General features: G+C 44.2%; 1 non-coding gene across 1 annotated transcript; it reads right to left on the reverse strand.

The window, feature by feature from the left end:
* Positions 1 to 13,651: 13,651 nt before the first annotated feature.
* Positions 13,652 to 13,777, reverse strand: LOC115872924. Its single transcript, XR_004048123.1, has one exon. It is a non-coding gene; the product is annotated as a small nucleolar RNA SNORA54 (small nucleolar RNA).
* Between the last annotated feature and the right edge of the window lie 693 nt (positions 13,778 to 14,470).

Raw genomic sequence — 14,470 nt, forward strand, 5'->3', positions numbered from 1 at the left:
ACACAACGGGCTAAAGCTAAGCCGCCGTGCTTGGGATTCCGGTTCCTTAGATTTGGGTTTCTTTCCAATCCCGTAAACAGTTCCGGGCTCGGAATCCCACTGGGGGTCGCTATGAGTCAGCGTTGACACCATGGCAGCGAGAGAGAATTCGATTCAGAGCGGGGAGGAGCGGCCTCCAGCCTTTCTTCCTGGTCCCAGGCTGTAAAATTGCCCTTGCGCCACACCAGAAAGTTCATTTTCTTAGAACACCGAAAAGGCAGTGTCTTCATTTCTCATTCATTCCTTCTGAGTGCCAGGGCGCCCTGGGAACAGGGTGATGAGGGTGGATGATGCTCCGTTGCTCGCAAGGGACTGTCAGTCTGACCACCTTAAGGGAGGAGCGAGGTAGGAGGAAACCTCCATCGGTGAGAGAGCCCCAGTGGGTTTCTGTGGAATATAGTCATGGACAATGGACAGACCATATATGACAGCACAGCTCGAATACAGAAGCCTGGGAGCCAACTGCAACCTCTGTGACAGTCGGAGCACAGCAGCCTGGACTTGGATCAGCGTCGGGCCCCGCCTTTCTTGTTTGCCCCCTCCACTTCCAACACTTCCAACTCAGGACCAGCGAGGAAAAGCCAAATACCGCAATGCTGCTCCTTCAAGCCACCCACGAGTCCCCTCCACCGCCTGTCTCTTCCTGTCAGAGAAAGCCCGCTGTCTTTTCCTCTCTTTCTTTGCTTTGCTTACAAAGCTTCACTGCTTCCCTCCCTGCTTTTGAACCTCTGCCAAAACAAGCGATAATGGCTGACTACCCTGCTGGAGCAGCGCAGCATCGATACCACCCTCTGTTCTCATTTGGGTGGGCTTCATTCCATTCTACAAGCCAGACCATCTCTGGGGTCATCCGGGAAACTTGTTCTGCAGCACTCCCCATCCCCCGCCACCCCCATTACTGAATTAGACTATCTGGGGGTGTGGTGGGGCCGTTAGGCAGAGACAAAGAGCTCTAGTGGCTTACCCACATTGAACTGATAACGACAAGGTCAGTGATTTGAGCCCTTCAGCCCACCAGCCACTCTCCCTGGGAGAAAGATGAAGCTCTCTGCTCAGATGGATTCTCACCCCTCTACCCTTTAGGGTTGCCCTGGTAGCATACTGAGTTAGGTGTTGGGATGCCAACAGAAAAAGCAGTTTAAAACAGGAGACAGCGAACAGTGTAAGATATGAAAATAATAATCACTTATAATTTACCAAGGGTTCATGGGGGTGGGGGGTGGGGTCAGGGGCAACAGGAGCTGATGCCAAGGGCTCAAGTAGAAAGAAAATGTTCTGAAAATGATGGCAACATATGTACAAACGTGCTTGATACAATTGATGTATGGATTGTGGTAAGGGCCCCCAATAAAATGATTTATTTTTTTAAAAAACAACAAAAACCTGCCACTCCTCAGGAGAAAGATGAGGCTTTCTTGTTCCCTGAAGCATTGCAGTCTCAGAAACCCACAGGGCTAGTTCTACTCTGTCCTGTAGGGTCGCTATGAGTCAGAATGGACGCAATGGCAGTTGAGGTGGCTTCAAATGTACATTTACCAGGTGAGTCTTAGTGGTGTACTGGTTATGAATTGACCTGCTAACCACAAGCTTACCAGTTCAAAACCACCCCGAGGTAGAAAGATGAGGAGGCTTTCTGATCACACAGCGAGTTATAGTCTCAGACACCCACAGGGACAATTCTTTCCTGGCCTGCAGGCTCCGCATGCATCAGAATCTGCTCAATGACAGTTGGGTTGGGTTGTTGGACCCTTCGAAAATGGAAGGAACAATGCTGTTGGACTTAACGGTTCAGTGGAGAACGGCAGACAAGTACACAAGTCAGTGCTAGTTAAAGTTCATCCCGTGCCTCTTATCTAACATGCAGCCTTGAGCAAGTTGTTACACTTCTCTGAGCCTTCGTTTGCTGATCTGTAAAACACAAACAGCAGCAATGCTTTTTTTTCACCCACTCATAAGGTTATTGTTCAAATAAAGTGGAATTCTGCCTGTGGAAGTACATATGATGTATAAAGATGTTAGCTATTCTAATAAGGGCTATTTACACTTAACTCTCCATCACAAACTCAGGAAATCATTTCTTCAAAAATTATGAACTTTATAGTTAATTGCAACCATAAGCTGTTTGTCCACAAAGAATCTCTTTTTCTTACTCACTTATTCACTGCCATCCATCGGGTCCAACTTAGATCGACCCTATATGGCAGAGTAGAACTGCCCCTTGCGGGTTTCCAAGGTAGTGCTGCTATTGTTGATGTCACCATTCAAAGGCACAATTATGACAGATTGACACTCTTTCTTGTTTGCCACCACAGTGTGGTGTGAATGTGGCTCAGTCTGTGGCTCTAGTTCAAGGTTGATGTGTAGAAAGGCTCCACTCCACAAAGGAGGGGCTTCTAGAAGCAGAAATCACTCAAACTCACTGCCATTGAGTCAAGCCTACTCATCGCCACCCGATAAAGACAGATGATAAATGGTTCTCAGATAATAGAACACATGACATTGTCACGTGTGCTGTTATTTCACATTGCTGCGTGAACCTATTCAAGTTTTTTGGTTGTGAATTATTGACTGCATTTGTCTTTATCAGTGTCCTAAACTGCTTCTGTTTATCCAAAGACGAGCAGGTCCTGAGAGGTATTGGCGGAAGCAGGTTCCCTTTAACACACCCTTATCAACGAGACCTTTGCAGACTCTAATAGGTTGGATGCATTCAGAAACATAATTAGCATTTTTAAGTTCAATAAATTAATGACAATGTTCAAGAAAACAGATGGGCCATCTGTGAATTCAAGGCCTAGAGAAATAGAGAGCTGCCACCGGGATGAGACACAAACAGCTCTTGGCAGACTGAGCTTGGCAAGGAGTGCTGTGCCTGGCTGACAGCGCACTTGCCCTTTCATCGGACTCCAGGTTTCTAAAAATACAACTTCATTTATTATTTTTACTTATTACTCCATCTTTCCACCGCATATAACCACAGCACTAAATGTTAGCTATCTTCATAGTGATAGCTTTATCAATGTGTAGATGGCAGCTATATATAAGGAACTCTGAGTTTTAGTTTTTTTAATAAATCATTTATTGGGGGCTCTTACAGTCTTGTCACAATCCATATATCAATTGTATCAAGCACATTTGTACATACGTTGCTATCATTTCCAAATGAGCCCTTGGTATCAGCTCCTCTTTTTTCCCCTCCCCGCCCTCACCCTCCCACCCTGGCGGACCCTTGATCATTTATAAATTATTTTTATTTTCATATTTTACACGTCTGCTGTCTCCCATCACCCACATTTCTGTTGTTCGTCCCCCTAGGGGGAGGGGGTGTTGTACATTGGTCATTGCAATCGGTTCCCCTTCCCCCCCCTTTTCCCACCTTCCCCCTACCCTCATGGTATCTATACTATCATTTTTCCTGAGAGGTTTATCTGTCCTGGATATCTGGATTCTGTGTGTCGAGAGCTCTTATCTGTACCAATGTACATGCTCTGGGCTTGCCAGATTTCTAAGATAGAACAGGGGTCATGATTGTGGTGGGGAGGAAGCATTAAAGAACTACGCAGTGGTTCTCAACCTTCCCAATGCCACGACCCTTTAATACATTTCCTCATGTTGTGGTGACCCCCCAACCGTAAAATTATTTTCGTTGCTACTTCATAATCATAATTTTGCTACTGTTATGAATTGGGTGACTCCTGTGAAAGGGTCATTTGACCCCCAAGGGGGTCTCGACCCACAGGTTGAGAACCACTGTACTAGAGGACCCGTTGTGCTTCGTCAGTGCTATACTGCACTCTGGTTGGCTCTACCCTTCCTTGTGACCCTATGTGAGGGGATGTCCAATTGTCTACAGATGGGCTTTGGGTCTCCATTCCAACGCTCCTCGTTTGCATCAAAATGGCTGTTTGTTTTGTGTCTTCTGATGCCTGATACTGTTTGGGCCGGGTCTGGACCAAGGCAGCCCCTTGTACCAGCTTCTCCAGAAGACAAATGACCTGGCTGAACTTCAAAGCATCTGAACTTCAAAGCACCTGCCTTCAGCGTTTCACAGAGGTCACCTCCCCGGACAGGACACAACCCCCCTCTCCCTAGTATTGTTTTCTAAGAACAACATGGTTTATTGACAGGACGTCACCTGGCCCGAAACTTGTAACTGCAGCACAAAGAACCTCCCTTCCCCTTACCAGCCCATATGGCTTTAAGTTCATACCCTATATACGTCCTCTCGCCCCAGTACCAGGTGCAACTCCCCTGACTTAACTTGTTGGGTCATGGAACCATCTGGGAGCTCAAGATGCCCCCGTCCCTTTTTCTGCTCTCCCTTCCCTCCCGGGAGTTCTTTCCCTGCCTCAATAAAATCTTTCTCAACTTCACATTCCTGGCTAAATTCTATCTCTGTTCTGTGCCTTCTTCCCACCTCTCAGATACCTGGTCTCATAGACATCTTGTGATCACATGGTTGGTGTGCTTCTTCCATGTGGGCTTTGTTGCTTCCCTGCTAGATGCCCACTTGTTTAACTCCAAGCCTTTAAGACCCCAGGCAAGTCTAAAGGAATCATCTAGATTGTAGCTAACAACTCTTAGCTCTTACTCAGCCTGCTGAACTCTTCCTTTTTCAGAAACATAGGTACCATCCGAAATTTTTCGGATACTCTTGTTTTTAACTGTCGTGGTTTGCTGAATTAAAGCAGCTGAATTTGATACAAGTCCAATGCTGTTCCCTTCAAGAATTAACTCTTCTTTCTGGGCTTGAGGGATGGAACAAGCAACACCTGTCCTCAAGCAAACCCTCTAGAACCTTCCTGATGCCGGGACCCTTTCATACAGCTCCTCATGTGGTGGTGGCCCCCCAACCATAACATTATTTTCGTTGCTACTTCATAGCTGTCATTTTGGTACTGTTATGAATCAGGCGACCCCTGTGAAAGGGTCATTTGACACACACCCCCCACAAGGTGTCGCGACCCACAGGTTGAGAACCGCTGCTCAGATGTATTTTTCACCCCAGAAGTTACGGATTTCAACAAGACCCATTCTTGTGAATAACCACATTGATGGAGATGTGGCCATACACAGACTTCCCCTAGTATCAGAAGCCCAGTGTCACCCCCTGGACCATGTTCCGTACATGACTACAGATAGTGCCACCTCCTTGCTATTTCCCCACCACTCGTCAACACCAAGCCTCTTCTTTTTCTTTCAAGGAGACGGGGTTCTACATTGATGTGATTGAAGTCCCTCCACAGGGCTCCTCTGGGGCCTTCACCATCACTGAGCCCCTTCGGGGAAATGACCACCTTCTCTGGAATGTTGACTTTCTAGTTGCTGAGAATGGTCTTCATTCTCGCAGTAGATGAGGCCAAAACAGGGACCAATTCTTACCTTTCTTTTTAAAAAAATCATTTTATTGGAGGCTCTTACAGCTCTTATCACAATCCATACATACATCTCTTGTGTCAAGCACATTTGTACATATGTTGCCATCATCACTTTCTTTTCTTTTTTTAAAATCATTTCATTGGGGGCTCAGACAGCTCTCATCACAATGCATGCATGCATGCATCCATTGTGTCAAGTACATTTGTACATTGTTGCCATCATCATTTTCTTTCTACTTGAGCCCTTGGGATCAGCGCATCCCACCCCCCCACCCCCCCACTGCCCCCGCATTCTTATATTCAAGTCCAGTGCAGTGTGACCACTGCTCTTCAGGGTTGTGCTGGGTACAACCAGCACAGCTGCTCGGATCGCACACACTTTTAAGTAACACTTTTTTGGTATGCTTTCTGAAAAATCGGCGAGCGAGCACTCTGATAAGGGGCTGGTGGTGTAGTGGGTTAAGTGTTGACCTTCTAACCACCAGGTCAGCAGTTGGGAACCACCAGCAGCTGCTCGGGAGAGAGGAGGCTTTCTCTTCTTTGAAAGATTTAGTGTCGGAAACCCACAGGGGCAATGCTACCCTGGCCTATGATGTCACTGTGAGTTGGAATTAACTTTATGGAAATGAGTTTTTCAGTGAACATTCTAATGATTGAGTAACAAGTACTGTTCAGTCAGAAAATTTCTAGTTCCTTGTTTTCAACAAATGTGAAAAAGCATTTTTGACAGAAAAATTCAAGGGATGAGTCGCGCTGCTGTGACAAAACTCCCATTCCAATCTACTTGTCTATGTGAACTCGCTTTTCCCAGAGAAGACACTGGTTAAGATGAAAATCAGGAGTAGTGTCGATTCTGAACCTTGTTTCCTTCCAGTGATAAGCAAGTCTCAGCCAAGGATATAGCCTGACCTAAGTGAACAGAAATAGTCCTATTCATCCAATTGAAATGACTTTTAATTGTTCCTTTGGAGCTAATGTTAACATCTTTAGATGGTTTGACCCATTCTAATGGTAAAGGTAATGTTAACCAACCAGCTTTGTTTAATACTCAGGAGCCAAGGGTACCAGCAGCTACCATTTCAGTTCATGTGCGGTTTTTGTTGTGGAGGTGTGTTGTTGCTGGTTGCCATGGTGCCAGGTCCACCGGATGGTCCGAGTAGAACCGTGTTCCAATGGTTTTCCAATGGCTGATCTTTGGGACGTGCACGGCCAGACTTTCCTATGGAGGTGAGTCTGCGTGCACCCCAACCATGAGCCTTTGGCTAGTAGGCCAGGTCTTATTCTTGATACCACCCAAGGATTCAAATCCCCAGAGAAGTTTGAAAATTGATTAATAAAAGATTTTCAAGCATTAAAATGCGCAGGCAGTGGTTGCTTTGAATATTACTTACACACACAAAAAAACAAACCTCAGTATACTGAGTCAATTTTGACTCATGGTAACCTTACAGGACAGGGTAGAACTACCCCTGTGGGTTTCTGAGACTGTCAGTCTTTATGGGAGTCGAAAGCCTCATCTTTCCCCATGAGTTGGCTATTGGTTTCAAACTGCTAACTTCTTGTTTGTAGCCCAAAGCGTAACTCTCTAGGCCACCAGGGATCCTTTGGCTAAATATAGTAACTATAAAAAGAACTATAAGGCATGAATACATCAAACAGAAGAAAATCAATTATTGTTATAAATTGATATGCACAGTTTAGTTAAATAACTCCAATCCCGCACCAACACTGCTTACAATGCAGTTACCATGGTGGTATCCTAACCGCTAGGCCAGTGGTAAGGAGTCCTAGTGGCACAGTGGATTAAGCTTTGGGCCACTTACCTCAAGGTCCTCCCTTGGCTGCTCCAAAGCCACCAGCCACCCCAAGGGCCAACGATGAAGCTGTCTCCCCCCGTAAAGACTTGTAGTTCTGAAGACTCCAGAGGGCAGCTCTGCTCTGCCTTGAGAGGTCCGCATGAGGAGCAATCAACTCCAAGGCAGTGGCTTTGGGTCTGAGTCATTATTACTGCTGGGTGCTTTTCATGCCTGTGTTAGGCCAGGTTGACTAGAGAAACAAATCCAGTGACACTCACATATGTGTGAGAAAGAGCTTTCTATCAAGAGGTCATCATTTATCGAGAAAACACCCCAGCCCAGTCCAACTCAAGTCCCTAAGTGAGACACTAGTCCATAAGTCCCTCTTCAGACTCAGACAGCCACATGCAATGATGCAGAAGGCAGGAACATCATCACTGGCCAGTGGGTGCAAAGTCCCGTGAATCCAATGGCGGTGGCTCTGCTAGCTCTCTGAGTGACTCGATAGCAGGAAGGTGAAGGCAGAGGGCGAGATGGGGAGGTTCCCAGGACCTTCCTTATGAGAAGGTCACACCCACAAGAAGGCACCTGATTGACAGGCTAGACTCCACCCCTACACTTTTATTTCTTCAAGTTGACCCGAAATTATATAACTACCACAATGCCCCAAAGTATTTGCATTTCTGCATTATCTCAAAGTGCATGCTGAAGCGAGCAGCCCTAGGCTGGATCCTGGGATTCAGCTTCAAGCCTAAGGAGCAGCGCTACTTTGGCCTATCGGGCTGCTGTGAGGTGGAATCCACTGGATGGCCGTGGGTGGTGTTGGGTGATGTTTGAGGTTACAGTACCATTTGGGAATGGATTGCCTTTGTTATATGAATGAGGTCAGATTCAGAGAAGTTGTTTCTTGAGACAATCTTCTTTGTGATAATAACTTTATTAAAGGGACAATGGAGGGAGCAGAGATGGGAAAAGACAGATAGATACCCATCCACATGAAGATCCTTAAAAGAGCCAGGAATAAGGACCATCTCCCAGAGCAACAGACAGAAAGCCTTGCCCCAGAGCTGGCACTCTGAATTCAGCCTCCTGGCCTCCAAAACTGTGAGAGAATACATTTATTTGTGAGAGCCATCCACTTGTGGGATTTCTGTTATGTAGCACTAGCTCACTGAGACACATGGCATGTCACCTCTAATTACTTAAAATGTACTTTACTATCATCTGTTCAAGGAGCGTTGGTGTCACTGTGGGTTAAACATCACTCTGCTCATCTCATGGTTGGTGGTTCAAACCCACCAGCTGCTCCATAGAGAAGGCTATCTGCTCCTGTGAAGATTTATTGACTCCCAAGGCCTGTGTGTCAGGTCCTGGTGAGTCAGAATCTACTCAATGGCAGGGGCTTGAACGGCTGCTGAGCCCACACACCGCTATATGAGGTCTAGTAGATGTGCATCAATTCCATTTTTCTTTTTCTTTTTTAAAAATCTTTATTTTTTATTTTTAAATCATCTTACTAGGGGCTCATACAACTCACATCACAATCCATACATCCATCAATGACCAATTCCATTTTCTATGAACTTTTTGACACTCCCTCATAGGAGCTGAAGAAGAAAAATTCGCGTGGTGGTTAGATTTTATGGAAACTTATTGGTACTTCTGTGGAGGTAGGGCTGGAGTCCAATCATCAGTCAGGTGGTAGCCTGTAATGCCTCCTTGGGGGTGTGGACTCTCGCAGACACTGGGCACCTCTCTCCCTCTCTTGCCCTTTGGCCTCTTGCTTGCTTAGATTCTGTGCGTCTGCCTCCAGGGACAGCTACGCGTGGGCTGCCAACCTGGAAACTGTTGATGCTCTGCCACGTTCCCACCAGCCTTGGGGCCACACCACCCTGCACCCAGCACCCAGCAGACTGCGTCTGAAGAGGGACGTAAGAACTAGCATTAGACCCATGGTCTTGAGTTGAACTGGGTCAAGATGCCTTCCGGACATAAAGTTTCTTCTTGATATGAAGCTCTTGTGTATATGTGACTCTCACTGGGTTTGTCTCTCTAGAGCAGTGGTTCTCAACCTTCCTCATGCGGTGACCCTTTCATACAGTTCCTAATGTGGTGGTGACCCCTCAACCATAACATTATTTTCATTGCTACTTCATAACTGTCATTTTGCTACTGTTATGAATCGGGCAACCCCTGTGAAAGGGTCTGTGGTAGATATGTAATCATTTGTTAATTTGATGATTAAGAGTGTAGGGGTGGAGTCTAGCTTGTCAATCAGATCATAGCCAATGGAGCCTCTATGTGGGCATGGCCTTCTCCTGAGAGTTCTGGGAACTCCGGTACTTCTTCCTTGGAGGTGGGAGACACTTCTCTCTCTCTCTCTCTCACACCCTGGGAGACATTGCAGAAGACAAGCCACATGGATGCAAACAGACCTCGGAAGCCGGAGAAGCCACAGAGAGACCTCTGCCAGCACTGAGATGCTCACAATGCCACTGGATCCAAAGACTTTCTACCCACTGGCTTGTGATCGTCCTGCATTTGGCGTCACTGCATGTGCTTCGTGAGTCTGAAGAGGACTTTATGGATTGGTATCAGACATTTGGGCTAATATCAGACTTACGGCCTTGGACTGGACTGGGTTGAGATGTTTTCTTAATGTACATTGCTCTTGTGTATAAACCTCTTCCTTATACACATATGTGTGTCTATGAATTTGTTTCTCTAGTCCACCCAGACTAACATAGGGTCGTTCGACCCCCCCCAAAGGGGTCGTGCCCTACAGGTTGAGAACCGCTGTTCTAGACAATCCAACCTCACACAAGGAGTAAGAGAAAAACCCCACTTGTGAAGAAAAACTTGCTCATATATTTTGATATGGGTGGTGGTGGGTTTCAAATTGCTATAGTTTACTATCACTAAATAGTTATCAATAATTGTGGAAAGGTCTATGGAAAAAAATCATTTTTTACCAAACGTCAGAAATCACAACCTTAGCAAATATTTAGACATAGGATAATTTCTAAATATCAATCTGAAAAGGTCCAAGTGAGCACCTTGTTTTCAAAGTTACTTTGGGGTACTTGTGCAAAAAACATTTGGAAGACAACTTGTCTAGTCTGGAAACAGGAAATAGTTTGTTACTATTTGGATGGAGAGGTATTTAAAAGATAGCAATTTATTTGAAAATACATGTTGTTTTTATGTGCCATAGTCAAAGCTAAATTCCAGATAATATTAACACAAGACCAATGGATGATAAAATAAGACTTTTCCATTACGAGTAACAGAAAGGCAATTGTTCCAGCTGGAAATAGAATAAAAGTAAGAGCATGGTGCTAATAACTAAGACAAATCAGTAGTTTTTCTTCTTCTTTTAACATTTCTATAGCACCTTATACCCCCCCCTTTTCACCACCCTATATCTTTATACAAAGTGGTACACTTAAATAAGATAAAATTTAAAACTCTCTAAGACTTCCCAGCTCAGTTCATGCCAAAGTACTGGAACAGGGTACTTAACAATTGCCTCTAAAACCTATTCCTGCTTTTGCCGTCACCAGGAACGCTCCTGCCTCCAGATCTCACTGGGCACTAGCTATTCCTTGTGCCTCGATTGCTCTCTCCACACTTATTGCCACGAAGACCAGCTTGTTCACCTCCACTAGGGTTTTGCTCAAATGCCAGCTTCCCAGGGAGCCCTTTAATTTTCAACCTATTTAAAATCATCCCTCTGGCACCATCTGCTAATCCCTAACTCCCCCCCCCCCCCCCCGGCTTTATTTAATCCTCAGTGCTCATTGCCATCTGTATGATTATTATTACATTTTCTGGCTGGTTTCTCAGCTTATGATGGAATTTCCTCCACTAGAATGTAAGCTCCATGAAAATAGCTATTTTTGTCTGATTTTTCATTGCTATGTCCCCAGTTCATTGCTGTGATTTCTTGAGCAATGTTTGCTACATAATAGATGCTCAATAACTATCTACTGGACAGATGAAAATATATAGGGATAAGTGCTAAGACTTCCAGAATTTTCTTTAAAACTCCAGGCCACAGAGCTCTCTGAGAGATCACATCAATGATGTAATCCACAGACGGTGCCCTGTTTATGGTCTCAAAGTTTTGTGCTGTTTCCTTTTCCCTGATTTTCAAATTCAAAGCATCTGTCCTTTTATCACCTCCCATGCCCTCTGACATCACTTTCATCCAGGCATTTAATCACTTCTTACCTGGCTTAGTACAAGATTTCCCAGTGTCAGCCTATCTCCTTTCCCCGCAAGCTGTACATGACCTTTAATTTTTATCAGAGCCCATTATCTTCACATCACACACCTCAACTTCCTAAGAGCTACGGCCAGGGGTTGAGAGGTGGCAGAGAGGAATCATAAACCCGTCTTATTGTCTTTGAAATATGTCCATACATTGGTCGGATCCCATTTTTAAAGTTTTGTATCTCACTGACCCACTAGTCTCACCTCATGGCTTCATTAGGCCTGTAACCGTACCACTACCTCATATATAGCATTCACTCTCACCTTGGTCCATGTCCATCTCATCTGGAAACCTATCTTTAATTGTTATCTTCTTTCCCATTCTTTAAGGTGCGGGTCAAGTTTACCTCTTCCCTAAAGCTTCTCTCTTACCACAATGAATTAAAGAACTAATATAAAATACAATGTGATGCATTCATCTCTCTTTCCTGACCTATTACTATATGAAGGGGTACCCCTCCCCCCCAAAAACAAACAAACGAAAAAAAAGCTCCCTTGGGCAGAGCTTTCTTAGTAGCATTTTCCCTGGTAGGCAAGAACTGAGTAACTCTCTGAGTTAGTGCACCCAGTGGCGCCACCTGGGAAGGTTCTCTCTGGTTACAGTGAATTTTCTAAAAACAGTTTACCGTGTATACTCGAGTATAAGCCGACCCAGTTATCAGCTGAGGCACCTAGTTTTACTACAAAAACTGCATCAAAAATGTGCTGTGGAAAAATAGATGTATTTGAACTATGGTGTTGGCAAAGAATATCGAAACTACCATAGATTGCCAAAAGTACAAAGCGATCAATCGTGGAAAAAGTACGGCCAGAATGTTCCTTAGAGGCAAACATGGTGAGGCTTTGTCTCCAGTACTTTGGACTTGTTATCAAGAGAGACCAGTCCTCGAGGGTGGTCATCATGCTTGGTGATGTGGAGGGGCAGCGGAAAAGAGGAAGGCCCTGGACATGATGGATCGGGCGCGGCAGTGGCAACAATGGGCTCAAGCAGGAGAACAAGTGTGAAGATGTCCCAGGACCACACGGTGTTGTGTTCTGTGGTACATGGGGTTGCTGAGTCAGAAGCAACTAGGTGGCACCTAGCCTGCAAGGTCCAGAAGGTGTGGCAAATTAGGTTCACAGTTTAACTCATGACAATTGAATTGAAAAAATTTTTTTCTTGTTGTGTCAATTTATAGGAAGTAGAATAAAAGTACTGATTTGATACCATAAAAAAATGTGCTGAAAACTCGGCTTATACACGAGTATGTATGGTAACTTGAACCTCATTTCTTTTTTTGTGATGGCCAATTTAACATAACAGCGTGTGGCTGTGAAATTTTGTTTCCTGCCCGGGAAAAATGCTCCACAAACTGTTGTGATATTGAGCACAGCTTCTCATTTCAAAAAAGGCGAAATGTCAATTGATGACAAACCTCATTCTGGAGGTCCGTCAACGTCCTGACCCTAACAAAAATGTCCACGCGTGCATTTGGAGTTCGTTCCATCAAGGCAGACTGCTAGTCAAGCTCTCTACTGAGAGGTTCTGAAAAATTGCGTAACAGTATGTGACAAAAGGCCTGATTTGTGGCAGACAGGCACTGGTTTTGCCACCATGACAATGTACCTGCTCACACAACCATCTCAGTGTGCCAATTTTCAGTAAAAAACAGAATGCCTAAAACACAAGCCTCTCTGGTCCCACACAACTTACTCATCTGACCTCACTCCACAAGACTTCTTTTTGTTTCTGAGAATGCAGAGGGACATGAAAGGACAATGATTTGACGAAGTAGAAGAGGTGAAGAAAAAACGAGGGAGGTGCTGTCAGCGATCCAAACAGATGAGTTTGAAAAATGTTTCCAAGAATGGAATTGCAGATTTGACAAATGTATTAAGTGCAATGGAGAGTACTTTGAAGGTGATAAGGTTGTTTTGTATAAAAATGTGAATACATAGCTTTGACAAAAATTTCCGTTTTTAATTTTTGGTACCCCTCATATGTTTATGCCAATTACCAAGATACTTTATGAAGTATAATGTATTACATATGTATATGTCCTACCTCTTAAGTTAAACTATAACAATTTTTAAGGCAAATTTCTTTGAGCGGTAAAACATGTTACTCCATTTCTTATTTTTCTATAGAATATCAGCTTTTTTTTTTTTATAAAATTTTTTTCCCCTTGTCTCCCAAATATAAAATCAGACAGACACATTTTGTCAGTCTTATATTATTCTGGGAATTTCTGTAGCACTGGAATGGAACCCGTCAGCAGTAAATCTGATAACAGGTTACGAACAGTGCATAGAATATTGGCTTTTTATTGTACATAATAGGCCGCAAGAATACATATTCTGAATGAAGCATTTTTAACATAAAAAATTATACAATAAGATAGTTTTCTAGATTTACATGGGCCAGGAAGCAGCTAAGTTGTCAACAGACCCTTCAAGTAAGATTATTTCCTGTTGAACTAAGGATAAGAAAATACTTCTTGGGCAGGGTGAGAACAAAGTGGTGGTTTTGGTATGTAACAAAATCCAGAGTCAAACTGTCGAATGGTAGAAAGAATGTGAGTGAGCAAGTTTTTCATTTAGAAGGGACGATACCAGTAAAATACTATGTGGCAACTGGTGTTTAGTTTCACTGTAAATATTTTTTACCAGTTGTTTATTTATACATGACTGAAGACTTATCATTTCCATATAAAAGGCAAACTAAGTGCTTGATGAATAACATCTTCCAGGAGCCGTGGGCTTTCTAGGGTCTCTGTGCTAGGAAACACCCACATCGATATTTTGTTTCCATAAGAACCTTCAGCATGCAGGCACTGGTTTGCACCAGCATAGACAAAACAGGGCAGATTGAGCTTTTGGCCCAAGACGTGCTTTTCCGCAACGTTCTTATAGAGCACGTGGAAAAGTATGTCTGTGACAGAACTTTCACACGGTCCATTTAAAAAAAGATACTCAACTGGATGCACAAAAGTACACGCTATA

The sequence above is a fragment of the Echinops telfairi genome, unplaced genomic scaffold (assembly GCF_000313985.2).
Source record: "Echinops telfairi isolate 266 unplaced genomic scaffold, ASM31398v2 ScPeMD7_4;HRSCAF=17, whole genome shotgun sequence".
Taxonomy (NCBI): domain Eukaryota; kingdom Metazoa; phylum Chordata; class Mammalia; order Afrosoricida; family Tenrecidae; genus Echinops; species Echinops telfairi.